General features: G+C 41.2%; 1 protein-coding gene and 1 pseudogene across 3 annotated transcripts in view; one reads left to right on the top strand and one right to left on the bottom strand.

Annotated features, from left to right (window-relative positions):
• Nucleotides 1-17,519, top strand: part of FAT3 (FAT atypical cadherin 3) — a 669,639-nt gene that overhangs the window by 164,658 nt on the left and 487,462 nt on the right. The gene's annotated exons all lie outside the window — the stretch shown is intronic.
• Nucleotides 1,793-3,251, bottom strand: LOC122482866 (annotated as a pseudogene).

The following is a 17,519-nucleotide window of genomic DNA, read 5'->3' as shown; positions in this document are numbered from 1 at the left end:
TCACTGGTCTTCGTTGCTAGGAGCTTAAAGGGAATATCTGCAATATCCAATCATTTATTGTAATATATGTTGTACATTGTGTGTGTGTGTGTATATATATATATATATATATATAAATAAAATACATTGTATATTATATAACATAATGTATATACATATATAATATAATGTATATACATATAATACATTGTATATTGTATAACATAATATAATGAACATGTAATATAGACTAAAGTGTTTTCAGCATAATAAATACATGATATACTATTATAAAGTACATCATGCAAAATAACATAACATATCATAGTATATATATTCTACATAATTTATGGTATATATTTGATATTACAATATATAATGTCATATGTTATGACATATCATATACAGTAAAATCTTGGATTGTGGGTAACTTGTACTGTGAGTGTTCCACAAGACAAGCAAACATTTCTAATAGATTTTAATTTGATAAATGAGCAATGCCTTGCAATGTCAGTAGTACATGATGCCGAGCATCACGTCACGGCAACTGAGCCAATGGTTCTTGAAATTCACTTTGATATACAAGTGCTTTGAATTACAAGCCAAGCCTGTTTCCAGAATGAATTACATTCACACACCAAGGTTTTGTGTATGTTATATATATATGTTGAGCACCAACTATATGCCGGGCAGTGTTCAAGGCACTGAGTTAGACCAGTGAGCCAAATGGACAAAATCCTTTTCCTTGAAACATTCTAATGGGGAAGTAGATCACAGTCAAGATAAGTATAATGTGTAATATGCTACATGGGTTTAAGCGCTAAGCAGAAAAATAATGAAAGTAAGGGAGAAAGAAAGTATACAGGTGGTAATGGATTCCAAAGAATGCATCACCAAGGAGATGACCTCTGGATCGCGTCCTGAAGGAATTTTATATTTGTAAGCTGGTTATTTCAACTTGGGGTCAGACAACAAAAATGGTGAGCAAACTTGGTTGATTGCTTCAGACACACTCAGTCAAGTACTTTTAGTGATTAACAAAACTATTGTGAACTACCTGTAGAAGAATACAATATAAAAGACAGAATTATTATAAATGCAGATTATTGAAACACAGAAGTATCCTGTTTAAAAGTATTTTCCAGTTAGTCAAAAGTCTTAACGTCAAGGACCCTGTCTAAAATTCCCTTTCACTCCAGCTCGTCTGCCCCATTAGAGAAACAAGTTTTTCACTCCCCCCTCTCGTTAATTACACTTATTTCCTGTCTTCCTTCCGGAGTCCCATTTTTCTGAGTACTGTTTTGTAGCAATTATACTTTTATTATTGTCAGCTGTATTGTCTTTAGACCTATTGGAATGAACTTCTGGTGTGTCAGGTGTGATGTCCCAGCTGCTGAAGCACGGAGACTTCCATCTTCATCAGGAGGGTGAGAAAAGTGCAAGTGTGTTGTCCTATTTAAAAATAAATACACAGGGGCGCCCGGGTGGCGCAGTCGGTTAAGCGTCTGACTTCAGCCAGGTCACGATCTCGCGGTCTGTGAGTTCGAGCCCTGCGTCGGGCTCTGGGCTGATGATGGCTCAGAGCCTGGAGCCTGTTTCAGATTCTGTGTCTCCCTCTCTCTCTCTGCCCCTCCCCTGTTCAGGCTTTGTCTCTCTCTGTCCCAAAAATAAATAAACGTTGAAAAAATAAATAAATAAATACACATACACATACTCTATGTAAATTACTGACTGTCAAGGAATTACAGTAATTTAGTTTGCTTTCTGCTAAGATTATAATTGAACTGGATTCTTTTTTAGAAGTCCAGTTACCTTGGAGTTTATTTAAACTAAGAGGAAAAGGACAATCTTTTCATGCAACACATACTTGATTCTTTAACAGTTGTGACAAATAAGAAAGAATTGTGGAATGCTGCACTTGGGATCCACACAAAACACCCAACATTTTGGATTGTACATAGTTTAAAGAAATGTGACAAATACTTTTTGAAATACTGTAATAGCCGATACATGGAGGCATGCCTTAGGTGGGCACATGAATGTAATTTATCAAAGAAAGATAAATATGACAGTGAAACTACTTAATTTCTTTAAAATCACTGAGCAAGAAAAGTGACATTGAACTTCCATACTGATTATACATCACCTATAAGATACCTTGACTTAAATCCAAGGGTAAAAGCTATGACTCTCCTCCTCTGTTTTTGGTACACAACTGCATGGTATGCTTGGATGACTTTCCCCCTGGATTTTACCTGGGAGGAGCCTTTTCAATTTTTTATTTGAAAGGACTAGGTTTGACACTTTTGTAATGAGACCACGAATGTTCATAATTCTCGGGATCTCAGGAAGATTCATATTCTTTTTTTTAAAGTTTATTTATTTTTGAGAGAGAGTGAGAGAGCAGGAGAGGGGCAGTGAGAGAGGAAAAGAGAGGATCCCAAGCAGACTCCACACTGTCAGCACAGAGCCCGACTTCGGGGGTCGAACTCATGACCATGAGATCATGACCTGAGCTGAAGTCAAGAGTTGGACTCTTAACCGACTGAGCCACCCAGGCGCCCCAGGAAGATTCATGTTCTTTACAGGACAGACTGTAGCTCCCATTAAGCCAGCCTGAGAAAAATGTTGACTAATACAAAATAGGCCAGTGAAAGGTATTACCTCAGATTTCTCCAGTTAATTTTGTGCATCAACTTGTGTAACCATCTTCTTCATGTTGGTTTCCAGTGCCATTACCCCCAGTCACCATTTCTGCAAGAATACCGTGAACCCCATTTACATGGAAAATTAAATCCAGGTCATGGACACTTTCAAAAAACTTGTCTAATGTTTCCATAAACACCTTGAGTTCCAGGGACATTGTGAAAGGTTTTCAGTAAGCGGGGAGAGATGGGTTTGGGGGTCAGGTCTGGATACACGTGGTTAGGAAATCCATGAATCATGGGCTTCTTGCATGATTGAATTAGATCTAAAATGTCAAGTTCACTCTGAAGAATCTACACAGGAGGCAAACTATAATGTTGCATAGTGTCTATCCATCAGTTTGTTGTCTGATCCTCCAATTAACAGTCCTCCTTCTATGAGATCACAAACATGTTCATCTCTCTGAAATATCACATGGAATGTTTCCCTGGAGATTTTCTCTTGTGTGTCTTCACTGTAGGGCTGGTAGAACTTGGAGGGCTGTGTTTCCCTTAGTTGTTGAAGGTGAGGATCACCTTGGCCTTGAACTGGATTTTTAAAAACTCTTTGATGATTCTTTGGAGCATGGTTAGTCCAGTGCCCTGCGTTGACAGTTGAGGAAGGTGAGACTTATTGAGATACATGGCTTTTCCGTGGTCCACGGCTGGTCAGGGAGCTTTGAACTCAGAACTTGTAAACAGGAGTACTGTTTACTGTTGATGGTTCAGAAGATGTTTTTAATGCCTTCGGTTGTCATCATTAACCATATTTATTACTGAGAGGTATGATTACTGGCTTGGCTCTAAGCAACACCACCTCTTACTAGAATGGCCGATGTCAAAGTTGACTATTTGTGCACCTTATACATGAGAGGTTTTTAGATGATTGTCCTTTATGGTATTTTACAGCTTAATATTTTACATTCTATTGTTTACTGACCTAAAAACATCATATATAACATTTGAAACAAAGATGAAAGCACACTTTTTTTTTAATCACACATCCTCAGTTTTTATTCACAGAACTATTTAAATTAAATCATTAGCATGTGCAAACACTCCTTTTCCCAAAGTGGTTTTTCTGCTCTGCAATTATTATGTTGTTTTGGGTAAGATAAATAAACCCAACATTAAAACATTAGACACTGAAATGAGAAACAGTAGCATTGTCATTATAAATTATTAGGGAGCCATTAAAAACATGAACGAACACAGACCATCTCCCTGTGGCTCCTGGCAGGGTGTGCTGAGCAAAGCTATGCCCCGTGGTACTTTAGCATCTGCGCGTGAACTCTGGGTGTTAAAAATTCTCTGCTGGGATCAACTGGCTGCCTCTTAGCTTGAGGTGGGTGGGGAAAGAGAGGCTTTTGCTTTCTTTTGTTCTGATCAAAACAATGCACTTTCTCCAGCTGTGAGGTCAAATTTGCAGCCCTTTCATAAAATTAAATTGTCTGCTTTGTCTAATACTATTTCAGGCAGTTCTGTTTTCAGGCAGACAGAGTTGCCTTGGGAAAGCCACCCGTTTGGGGAGCATGCATGTGGGGTTGGCTCTTGGGCAAGTGGTCAGTCATTCTGGGGACCTCAAATGCTAAGTTAACATGCAGAGCTTGCCCACCAGGTTTGAGTAGATGGCTTGTCACTCTCAAGAAGATTCATCTCGTAGCAGAGGAATATTTCCTAGTCAGCACATGGGATTCTTAATAAAGAGGTCGGAAACACCAGCCTTGCTGTGTTTTGGCTTCTCAACAGAAGGTGAAGGAAGATCAGGAGTTATCTGTCTTTCTCAGATGGATCTTAAAATCTCTCATTTTGGGAAGTGAAGTGCATTTTTGTTTGCTTGGGTGTTCGTTGTTACTGTTTTCTGTCTTTTAGCGTTTCTGAGTTGCTCTGACTTGGCAACTCTTGAATAGACATATGAACCCCAAATAATCGTACTGAGAAATGCAGAAATTATGGAGCAAGAGGCTATTGGATTTCCATAAGTAAGCAAATATATCCTAAGAGCTCATGGGTGAAAATTGCTTTTTATTTAATGAGTCATTTTTATTGGAAGGTAATGATTATGTCCAGGCCATAAATACAGTGTAAATTCCCTTCAGTGGACATTAAAAAGATGACTTTCAATTGGAAGCAGCTCTAAAGGCTTAAGAATATTGAAGCTACAAAATTTCAAACCTATGCCTTCTGCACTGTATGTGTATGAAGAAATGTGTGAAATCCAGCAAGAGCTCATGTGCAGGAACAGATGTTTATGACCGGGCAGCAGCAACTTGAAGAGAACACACAGTGGTGTAATGAAGAGTTGCTTTTTTTTTTTTTTAATTTTTTTAATGTTTACTTATTTTTTAAGAGACAGAGAGACAGAGTGTGAGTGGGGGAGGGGCAGAGAGAGAGGGCAGCGGTTGCGGGGGGGGGGGGGGGGGAGGGGGAGGGAGGGGGGGGGCACGGACACAGAATCCGAAGCAGGCTCCAGGCTCTGAACTGTCAGCACAGAGCCCGATGTGGGGCTCAAACCCATCAGCTGTGAGATCATGACCTGAGCCAAAATTGGACACCCAACCGACTGAGCCACCCAGGCGTCCCAGTGGTGAAGAGTTTTAAAAGGATGATTGCATGTGTCATCTTATTTTGTTATGGGCACCCTATGAGTGATCTCTCTCTCCCCATTTTATAAATGAGAAAACTGAGCTACAGGGGGTGGGGGTTAGTGACTTGCCCAAATACCTTCTTGACATGTCATGCTGCCTCTTGTGTTTACGAAGGTGTGAATTTTAGCACTGGCAATTTGAGCAGTTTGTCGTTAAAGTCTGAATATATTTTCTCTCAGGAGCATTCATCCAGGAGCAAGAGTTATTGCTGGTGGTTAAACTTACTCATTTGTATAGGATAATTTTTAAAAATTCTGCTGTGTTCCTGCTATACATGGGAAATAAAAAAGGTCATCCGGTTATTTTAGACCCTATTTAGACTATGCATCTGTGTACTGTCTGCGTTAAGATTCTGTTCAGCTGCTCAGAGAGCAAATGGTAGAACTTTTCCAGTTGTGTTAGCTGAGTATTTGTCTTATTCCTTCTTGATCGTAAGCTCCTTGAAGGCAGGATTTATTTCTCTAAATAAGTACGCACCATTGTGTCTTGTGCCTTTCCCAGTCAGAGCTTGGTGCATGATCACTGCTCAGTAGGTACTTTGGTGTTTTTTTTTTTTGTTGTTGTTGTTGTTGTTGTTTTTGGTACTTTGTTTTTTTAATGTAAAGGGGAGAAGTCTTTTTTTTTTTTAAGTTTATTTATTTTGAGAGAGGCAGAGACAGCATGAGTTGGGGAGGGGCAGAGAGAGAGTGAGAGAGAGAAACCTAAGCAGGCTGTGTGCTGGCAGCTCAGAATGCAGGACTGAAACTCACGAAACTGGGAGTTCATGACCTCAGCTGAAACCAGGAGTTGGAGGCTTAACTGACTGAGCCACTCAGGTGCCTCTTCAGTAGGTACTTTTGAAAGGAGGAAGAGTAGGAAGGGCTGGCTGTGTATATCTAGCTGCCACTCTTTGTCTCTGTCTCATTCCTTTCCAAAGGTCGGATTAGATGGAGACATGTTTCCCAGCCGTCAGCTTCGCCTCTGAGCATGTGGGGATTTGTTCCATTACCTTCTTTGTTCTTGTGTGGTTCAAAGCTTTGAATAATGTATGTGTAGATAAAGGAAATTGAGACACAGATGATCCAGTCCAATACTGGAGTTTGAGGTTTATTTTTTTCCCAGCCACTTAAGGTAATGACAAAAATAATGATCACAGCTTACATTTAAAAAATATATTTGATTTTCAGTGATTTGCAGTACATCTCATTGAGCCCCTAGTAAGTAACTTATGGCTTCTTCCTTCCTGCCCTAATAGAGCCAACAAAATGTCCTCAGAGCTGCCCCTCACTTTCTTGTAAACTCAGTGATCTCAGATTTCCAGTGCTTTCTGGTCACCTGGCTTGTTCTTCTCTTACAGTGTGTTTAATGCTCTCTTGGCCAGTTCTTAGGCTGACTCTTTATATTTCTATTTTTGGACATACTGTGTCCTCAACATGCTTTTTCTTATTATCTTTCTTCTCTTCTATCTTTTAACCAGTCCCCATAAACCGGTTATTGGTAAGTTCTGCTCACCAAGCAGGTCCCCCTTCAGCAGGTGATACCTCCCAGATCCTGTATGGAACTTTGGGTTCATTTCAGGCAACAGTTTTTCATACAAGATGTTCCATGCTCTTTTGACTGTGCCAAGGGCCTCTAATTTCACTACTCTCTTAAAGATTTTGCGAATATATTCATCTTCAAGTCCTTCATTTTCTATTTTATATGCATTGACCTCTTTTGGTATTTCTTTGCAAAAGTATTTTGGTGTTTTTCCAAGTTAGGTCTTTGGACTTGTCACTTCCCTCCTGCCCTCCCATCCATATGCTGTCTGTAGCCAATGCTTTTCTGACTTCCTTAAAAATATTCTACCTTCTTGGGACACCTGGATGGTTCAATGGTTAAGTCAGTTGGGGATCTGTCTTTGGCTCAGGTCATGATCTCTCAGTTTGTGAGTTCGAGCCTTGCGTCGGGCTCTGTGCTGACAGCTCAGAGCCTGGAGCCTGCTTCAGATTCTGTGTGTGTCTCTCTCTCTCAAAAATAAAATAAACATTAAAAAAATTTTTAAAATATATTCAATCTTCTCTTTCATTCAGTCTTCTTGTTCACTAAGAAATATTCTTTCTTCTTGAGAAAGCATAGTGTTTAGCTTATTGCACAACTGGTTAATTTGTACTAAATGAGTTATTTTATATACAGCACAGAGCACAATGTTTCTATTCCTTGTATATTTATTCCAGGTTTCCTCATTCCAAAAGGAATGTAATGGGCATTACTGATTCTCACAGCAACTGCCCCAATACTGTCAGACACTCATAAATTTAAACACAAAAGTATTCAGTTATCCAACATGGCCTCATTTACCAAGCCATGGCTTCATTTTTCTTCTGGCACGTAGCACACATCACTTCTGATGGAGTTACCCTGTTGAATGGGGTGAGGAACTTAGTCCCCATGATCAAGAAATCATCTCTTTTGTACACATCAGGCAATTCGAAGACTGTTTGGTGGTAATCCAGACCAAGGGGGATTATTCTGTCTTTGCCTTTGTCAAGATCGCTTCACTGGACTGTGGATGAGAAAAAAAAGCCTGAAACTTTGGGTTAAGACTGTTCATTTTCTGATCGCTGGGAGACTTTTATGGATAAATAACAGAAAGATTTGCAGGTCAGCTCTTGGCTTTGGTGTCCATATCTATCTGTAGTCAGGGCCAGAATCTTCACAGATGTGACCAAAACTATCCTAAGTACTAATGAAGAAGAATCAAGCTTTTTTCCTTTAGGTTTGAACTTCATGTTTGCTACCATTCCAGAATTGCTAACATGACTAGAATAGGGTCTTTGGAGTGGAGGCACGTAGGCATCTTCGTTCTATCCACATGAGGAAGAAGCTCAACAAGAATCAGACTAGGTTCTGGAAAATTGATGTCCTAGAGTGGGGCTATGAGGTTAGGTGAGGTTGAAGGCCAGCTGGTTAGGTCATTAACTGGAAGAACATTTAGAGGAAGTAACTATGAGAGACAAGATGAATAGTGCTATTGCTTGGTAATGTCGTTGGGTTGGAATGCCATCATGTAATCAGATTCTGTGTGTGTGTGTGTGTGTGTGTGTGTGTGTGTGTGTGTGTGTGTAGGTGTGTATGTTTAAGGAGGCTGGCTACAGGTGAGGTTCTGTTCTCAAGATAATTGGTGTTAAATTTTATACCAGGGATTATGTGTAGGAAACGTTAAATTTAAAAACAAAAGTCAATGCACCTGTCTCATAACAGTGTCTCACCTTCAAAATCCCCATTTGTGGTTAACTTTTGATATTTATGGTGCATCTCACTAATGCCTGGAGCAAACAGTTTGGAGCTGGTACGTGAATATTCCACTTACTCTGTGGCCCTTGGCATTTTGTGGTCCTTAATGGGTTCTGTATGCCCGTCATCCTCTTCCAGCGAAACATGGCCATCTGCTTGATCTGTCAACTGTAGTTTACACAGCTGTTTCTTTTCTTGAGCAGCCCAAAGGAAATCATGTTGGGCATGCCCCATCATGTGAGGTGGTGCCCATGTGACCTTCACAGCCACCCTGTGAGGCATAAGTATTCCCACTTCAGAGACAAGGATACACAGCATAGTTGAGCTCTCTTCATAGAGCTGAGACCAAACCCAGATCCCTTCACCCTTAGGCTGGCTCTCTTTGGACGGAGAGCCTCTTGGTGGTGCTTCAGTCTTTGGTTTAGTAGCTAGAATTCTTCTGTAGGTTGGAAAAGGTACAGAGTCACATTTTCACGAGTGGATGGTGTAAAACAATCCCACTGCATGCCCTCCTTTCCTAGCTGACTTCTCACTGTCAGTGAGCTGCTGATGAAATGTTGTCCTTAGGGCAACCTTGGGATTTTCCTGCTTTTACATTTGTTTTTGTTTTGTTTAGGTGAAATTCACATAACATAAAATTAGCCATTTTAAGTTTTATTTATTTATTTATTTTGAGAAAGAGAAGGAACGAGTGTACGTGCATGGGGAGAGACCGAGAGGGGGAAGGAAGGAGAGAGGGAGAGAAGCTCAAGCAGGTGCCACACTGCCACCACAGAGCCCGGTGTGGGGCTCGAACCCACAAACCATGAGATCGTGACCTGAGCTGAAATCAAGAGTCAGATACCCAACCAGATGAGCCACCCAGGCGCCCCGAAAATTAACCATTTTAATGTTCTCAGTTCATTGGCATTTATTACATTAATAATGTTAGACAACTGCTGCTTCAGTCTAGTTCTGAACTCCCCATTCCCCGCTTTCTCCAGCACCTGGCAACCACCGGTGTGTTTTCTATCTTCTGTTTTCATTTTTCGTAAGCATGGAGTGTAGCCATATTAAAGAACAGGGTGCAACATGATACAATTACCCCAGTGTTAACAGAGAAGGTGGGATCTTAGGGACTGGGATTTCTTTTATGTTATCATAAATCGAGGAGGTGAGTTTGAAGAATAAATCCTCATCTTGATTTATCTTCCCTTTAGTGATAAAAGAAAGATGTTAATTTTCTAAAGTACCTTTGATCTGACTTTTAAAGAAGTAAACCCATATATTTTTGTTCAAGCGGATAGGCAGCTAGCTGAAAGATAATTAATTGATGAACATTTTTTTTTCATTTTAAACTGTAAATTTCCTTTGGTGAATCCTAGTGGCAGTCTGGGAAATTTATGGATTGATCTTTCATTGGAAGTACCCTGTTCCATTTTTTTTTCTTTAAGGGAAATATTTTTGAAATATTGAATATTCACTATGGGAAGATGAAGTTATCAGGTATCAAAAAGAGAAGGAAGGAAACCTGAGATGTTGTCTTTTTCTCAAAACATAGGAGGTTGTGTCCTTTCAACAGAATTTTTGCTTTATGAGTTTTTGTTGCTTCATTGTAGTACTAGTTACATTCAGAGGGCCTGATCTCATAAAATGCCAGAATATCAAGGAGAAAATTGAACTCTTTGGCTCAAATCAATTGCAAATTATGTTAGGAGACAGCAGACTTCCCCAAAATGCCGCATGTAAAGTGGCAGGAGCTGGGTTTTCTCTGATTCCCGATTTTAATATCAGCTTCCAGTATTTAATAGTAAAAAGAGGTGGCTTCCCACTTATTTTTAATTTCCTCACGTTTGAAAGTTGCCCAAGTCTTATCTGGCCCTTACAAGGGGATTTCAGAACTGGTATTTAAAATATAAAAATGACTGAAATTCTTCATGGGGGGTGGTGTCAGCTGGCGTGTCATTTTCTGGAAGGAGCAGTATTTTATTCAGTTTTCATTTGGTAAATCTGGTTGTTATTAAAGTGATCAAGCTCATGTAGTTACCTTTTCAGGTGCTCTTTCCCAGAGGGCATCTTTCATTTACGGAGGGGAGACCAGTATGAGCTCCTGCCTCACAACCGGGACCCAGAAAAGTCAAACTGCCAAGTGTTTCCTTTCCACCCAAGTGTCATTTGGCTTTAATCCTTCTGCCACCACCCCCAGAATTGCCACCAATTCTGTCAGCCTCCAGCTTGAATTCATTTCGAGAGCTACTGCTTGTTTTTTTGTTTTTTGTTTTTTGTTTTTTTCCTTTTCGAAACCATAACAATAACAACAGCAGAAGCAGCAAACTGCTTTCTGGTTTCTTTTCCTTCAGGTTTTGCTAATCTTGAGATAGCCATAGTTTGATGGCCTTTTTTGTGTACGTATCCAGAAGGATGTTTGGGGACACACCAGACTACAGGTCAGGATCTACTGTTTCAAATGACTGTTCTGGTTCAGTGTTTCTTAGAGTAGTCTGCCATGAGTCAGCAGGTGGGGGGGCGGGGGGGCAAGCATTTGCACTGTAAACCAGACGACTCACTTTAAGTCACATGATCCTGATCTAGGTGATGTGCACACCACACGTTGAGAAACACCATCCTAGCCTATTGAAGTCATTTAGGGCCTCGCTTTGTCATCCGGCATATTTCTTGTCCCTCCCAGTTCTGAGTCATGTGAAAATTTGGTGAGATGTCCATGACCTAATCCCAGTCATTAGGAAAAATGTTGACAGATACAAGACTGAATTCAGAGCCCTGAGGCAAGCCACTGGAGACTTCTCTCCAGGTTGACATTGCCTTGTGTGTACTGAAATTCAATCAGTTTTAAACCCCCTTTTCCCGGCTTGTCATTCAGCCCACATTTTCTCTGTCTTGTCCCCTGGGATCTCATGAGAGATTTTGTCAAATACCTTGCTGACAGCCAGCTAGGCTAGATCTACAGAATTTCCCCCACCCAACCAGTTTAGCAAACACATTTTTTTTTTTAAAAAAGGAAAGAAGTAAAGAGAAGGGAAAATAATATTTTTAAACAGGAGAAGAAAAATAAGATTAATTTGGCCAGCTATCCCTTTTCCTCTTGATCCAAAGATACAAATTTGAACCAGAACTTTGTTTTGGGTATTTTCCCTGGAACACTCAGTTTATCAGATACTTCCCAGGAGTCACTACAGCCTGACAAAGAAACGCACATGCACTTTACAGAGAGGTTTCCCCTCCCCACAGGAACATGTGCAGACATAAGTGTGACAAGTCATTAATACCAGCCTCCCTCTTTGTGTGACGGGAAGTGGGGGGTGGGCATCTTTAACCCTGCAGCAGTTATTCTGGGGAAGGGTACAGAGATGGGCATTTTCCAGCAAAAATCTCGGAATGCTTGAAACTGGTCATCCCTCTCTTTCTCTCTCTCTCTCTCTCTCTCTCTCTCTCTCTCTCTCTCTCTTTCTTTCTTTCTTGTTGTATTATTTATTTTTAAGAGAGAGAGAGCATGCATAATCAGGGAAGGGGCAAAGGGAGAGGGGGACAGGGGATCCAAAGCGGGCTCCATGTTGGCAGCAGAGAGCCCGATGTGGGACTCGAACTCTCAAACCACCAGGTCATCACCAGAGCTGAAGTTGGAGGCTCAACTGACTGAGCCATCCAGGTGGTCCCATCCCTCACTTTCTTACCTGAATGCTTCCTCCTTCCGTTATTGCTAAGTGGCCCTGATACTTTATCTGTCTCCCTTGTGCATCAGGGAGGAAACAGAGAGTTACTGCCTGAATGAGAAAGGGAAATCCTGTAGCACATTTCAGTGACAAAATTATATTTCTCAAAGAGTTTGTTCCTAGAAAAAGGAAAGAGGGCAGTGGGACTATGTGTGTCTCTGGATTTTGAGCGTGAAATTGCAGAAAAGAACTTTGACTCACGACTGGTTTAAGCTATTCCTCCCCGAGCCCTGACCCCTTGATGTGGTGATTCATTGTGAATATCTGAAGCAAGCTGGATTTAAGCACACACAGAAGCTGGACTCTGAGGCATTGGGGAGATCAGGCACTGCCATCATCCCTCGAACATTGAGAGTTCAAAAGCACTGCCCTTCTGATGTATAGATTTAAAGAGTGGGGGAAGCAAATTAACGATATTCAAAAGGAATTTAAAGTGGAATTAATCAGCGCATTGGAAGACACCGGGAACTGTTTATGGATGTGCTGATGTAGACAAAGCAGCATTGGCTTTGTCTGGAAGAAGGAGTGACGGGGGGTGAGGTGGGGGGTCTTCTTCTCTAGCTAATTAAAACGGACTTATCTGTAAATTTAGTTATTCATAAAGCTTGCTTCCACAGAGCTGCTGTTTCTCTAATAGGATGGGAAGGCTGGGTTTCTGTCAATGTGGGTCAGCCATGTGATTGAGTGACCCAGATTTCTACACACACCCAGAAGACAGAGCAGAGAGAGGAACCACGAGCTCCAGGCTGCACAGCAGAGCGTGGGGGTGCACCTAGCGCATACTTCGTGTGCTGGCAGCAGACCTTGAACCTGAATGTTCTCACTGAGAAATCATGTAGTTTCCGCCTAAGAAAGCAACACCGACCACCAGGCCTTCCTGTTTATTCTTGATCACGTTTCCGTCTAAATTCACGAAGGATCTTGTGAGCATTTAAATTATGGTAGCATCTTTATTGACTGTGGCTGTAGCTGGTAGCTGGCAGCATGGGGAGTGGGCTTGTGTCCCCGAGTGTCCAACAGTGGAGAGTCTGGAAGTAGACTCCTGCTGATTGTAGACAGCGCATTGCATTAGCATTTTATTATCTCTGCACATTTTCTCTATAATGTAGCAACTGTTTTCACTGCGTAATCAGCCAGATTTTTTTGTTGTTGTTATAAATTAAGTTCAAGATTACGTGGCTCAATGTGGAAAAACTAGAAAACGTGAATAAGCAAAAAAAAAAAAAAAAGGAAAATTAGAAAGTGAGAAAAGAAAACGCATTCTTACTGCTACCACTCAGAGATAAACATTCTCATTATTCTGAGGCAATGAGCAAGAAGATGGTTTTGTTTAGTGGTTAAAAGAAGGGGTTCTGCACCAGGTATTGCATGGAAGTGTTGAGTTACTGTATTGTACAGCTGTAACTAATACCACACTGTATGTTAACTAACTGGAGTTTAAATACAAAGTTTTAAAAGGTGTGTGGGGAGGTGCCTCTGGAACCAGCTACCTGGATTTAAATCCTTTTTGCCGCTTCTCAGCTGTGGGACTTGGGAAAATTAATTGATGTCTCTGTACCTCCGTTTCTTCTTTGATAAAATAGGGATGCCTTCCTCAAGAAAATGCCTTGATACACTTAAAAGACTTTGAACATAGTGAGCATTGAATACATGTCGCAAAAGACGCTGAATGATTGTTTAGGCAGGATATTTCCCGTGCTGTACGTGGTTGTTTATGTATCTGGTCCCTAGTCGATTGCCTACAGCAACACTGAAAACATAATGCGGCTTGCTGAACCCAGTGCATGCAGAGTAAGTACCATATAAGAATTAGTTATTATTATTGAATGGCACATTATTGGTATTCATTAGATGTTTGTTGAATGAATGGGTGCCAGTCACTGCCGTTGGGTAGTTTAAACTTGGGAGAGAAGAAAGTGAAGATTCATGAAGCAATAGTGAGCCACTTGGTATCCAATTGGAGGGGAGAGCTCTTGGGGAGCTGTTCCTTTTGGGAAGTTTCTTTGTTGTGTTCATTGGATTAAACTGTTCCCAGTATATCCTGACTGTTAGATCAGAAACCAGAGTTGGAACAAGATCATTAAATCACAGAGTGGGAAATACGCTATGGTGTTATTCATTTAACCTTTTCATTTTTTTCTCCAGGCATTTCCTGAGTGCTTATGGAGTGGCAGGAACTGTGTCAGATTGAGCAGATCCAAAGCCATTAGCAAGAGGACATACTTTTGTTAGCGAAACTCGAAGGGGATTTATAATGTGCTGTGAGCCAACAGTGCCCAGGATGTGGGAGCTCATGTGTGTATGTGTGCATGTGCTCACACACATGTGTGTGTGTTGGAGGCAGGGCTATCAAAGCATTTGTCCCTCCCCTCACCCCAGAAGGTCCGGTTGGAGCCAAGTCCGAATAAGGGACTAGGTGTTAGCTTTGCATGGTAGGTGGGTCTCATTATAAACCAAAGACACAAGATTAGCATTTGCAAAGATTGAGGAGAAGAAAAAACTAGGAAGATGAGTTATCATCCTTAGTTCAGTATGAACAGACATTTAAAGTGAGGAGGGGTATGGGTCTTTAAGTTCAATGCTGACTGGGGTTGGTAGCCATTGAATGATTATTAAGCAGAGTGTGACATGATTAGAGCTGCATTTTAGAAAACTAGCCAAAAACCATGTATGTGTGGAGTAGGGGGATGGGGTGGAGCCAGGAAGACTAATAGGAAATCCAGAAAGAAGGGGCTGGAGTAAGGGTGGGGTGAAGGAACTGATTTGCTAGGTGTGACACAACCAATGGATGTGTGTGTGTTGGGTGGGGGAGGGTGGGGGAGGGGTGATTAAAAAGGAACTACTAATGGTTCTCCACCTTTGGCTTGTCCTGATGAGCACAGAATGGTGAGACTTTATTTAGATTAACACTAGAGGAGAAGGGTCAAGGCTAAGGTGGGAAGATGATGTCCCAGTGGATTGTGACAAGCCTCTGACATACCGGAAGGAGCTTCTGAACACGAATGGCAATAGAGGAGCAGCTAGTGTGGAGGCGGTGCTACAGAGCAAGGATTTCTTCATGCAGATGATCTTCTTTTAGTTGGATCAATATATTATCTCTTGATTTTTCCTCATTAAGTAGCTTCGGGAGTTACCAGCTTACATTAAGTTCTGTCTTCTTAGAGTAATTGCCCTGTCAATAAAGAACCATGGTACGCTGTCCTTGTTTTAAATACTGTACAAAGATCTTCTCTGGTGAAGGGAATTAATCTGAACAGCTAATTTTCATTTTTGGGCTTTTTGCCAGGCTATTTGAGGCAGCTTTGAGAAGCAGAGAGAAATAGATGAGCACTGACTATAGTTTTTGATGCTTTGGCTCCAAGCTGATAAGGTAATGAAATTTTTATGATTTCAGCATGGTTTTGTGGACATGTCACAACTATTTATCTATTTTTTTGAAAGTAAAGGAAATACCAGTTCTGAGAGTGAACTGTGCTCTCACCTTGTAGCTGCTGGATCTGGTGCTGCCCTTTAGACCCCAACACTTGGTCAGGTCATTTTAATACACTCTTCAGGGGAGTTGCCTCCTGATGTCCTGACCATCACTGAGCGGGTGGAAGGTAATGCTTACTGCCCATTTGTTCTAGACTGCTCAGTGCCTCCGTTCAAGTTATTTCCTGGAAGAGAAATGGTGGGTAAGCAAAAATCAGAAAAATGAAGTCGGGACTATAACTTATTTCTTAACTATCACCAAGTTACAGATTTCAGATATGGCAGGATAGAGAATTGAGCTCATGTTTCAAAACAACATTTATTTAGGACTTATTCTTGTGTACCAGCTATCGTGGGAAGTTTCCTGCTGGGGGGATAAGAGGCTGCATATGTAAAATAGGAGGGGTTAGTAGTCCTGGAATGACTGGAAGGATTAATAGGCTGAAGAAGCCTATTAATTTTCTGTGTAAGGTAGGTTTCCAAACAAAAAATGCAAAGCAATGAATAAGTATTGTAATAGAAGGATATCCAGAATAGTTTGGGGGTTCAGAGCATAACTGCCTGGAAAGTGCTAAGAAATTCTTTTCGGCAGGAATTTGGGCAGTCTACATGCTCCTTTACCTTGTTTGAAACAGATGGCGTACTTGGTGAAGGTCATGTCCCTTTCCCTGAACTGGACTTCCTTTGTATTTTATCTGTGCTTCTTCGAATGCCTTTGCTGCTTTGGCTTTGTATTGTATTTTTCAGTTAGGTATCTTTTCTCCTACACTCTCCTGGAACCTCTTCAGGGCAAGATTCCTATCTTTCAACTTTCTGTTCCCTGCCATGCCCAGCAAGTGCATACTAACCCAGGAAAGTTTTCATTTTATTCTCCAATTGCCATAGATGTTTTTATTAGTCCCACTTTTATAGATAAGAAAATTAAAATTCAGAGCATTGGAAACTTTTCCCAGGGTGTCTTAGTTTGGGCTCTCATATCAGGATACCGTAGACTGGGTGTCTTAAACAACGGAAATTTATTTTCTCACCATTCTGGAAGCTGGAAATCTGAGATCAGGGCGCCAGTATGATCAGGTCCTGGTGTGAGCCCCATTTCTGGGTTGTCTTCTCTGTATGTTCTCACATGGCAGGGTGAGGAAGGGTGAGAGAGAGGAAGCAAGTTTTCTCCCGTCTCTCGTCTAGCACCTGTTCCCATGGGGCTCTGCTCTCATGACCTAATTATCTCCAAAAGTCCCATCTCCAAATACCATCCCACTGGGGATTAGGGTATCCGCATGTGAATTTTGAAAGGACACAGTCAGTCCATAGCACAAAGGTCATGCAGCTAGTTAAGTAAAAGCCAAGACCAAACCCAGATGAGGCTTTAACTCTTAGACTCTTTTCACTAAACTGTCCCATTCACTAGCATCACCATACTTGGAGAGAGGAATGGGACTATCCTTGTGGAAGCTCTATGAACAGTGGGCCAATACACATAGGAGCCCCTATACTTTAGCTTGCGTTTCCCAGAAGCTGAAGTCAGGGAGGGTATTTGAGGGGAGCAAAGAGTGTTGGTATGGGGAGAGAGGAAGAAATTCAAGAAAGGAAGGCAACCAGTAAAGGACATTACTAGCCATTGACCACAGTGAAAAACTAGAGCTCATTCTGAAGGTTACTCTGGGAAATGGTATAAAACACATTTCAGAATTATTCTGTTCAAGGGTGAAGGAGTTGAGGTATTGAGGTGCCATGTTCATTGAGTCATTAGTTAAGGGCTGCTGGGGCATGGGGGA

The sequence above is a fragment of the Prionailurus bengalensis genome, chromosome D1, assembly GCF_016509475.1.
Source record: "Prionailurus bengalensis isolate Pbe53 chromosome D1, Fcat_Pben_1.1_paternal_pri, whole genome shotgun sequence".
Lineage (NCBI taxonomy): Eukaryota > Metazoa > Chordata > Mammalia > Carnivora > Felidae > Prionailurus > Prionailurus bengalensis.
The sequence above is the reverse complement of the archived record's forward strand: the minus strand, read 5'-3'. Positions and strand labels throughout refer to the sequence as shown.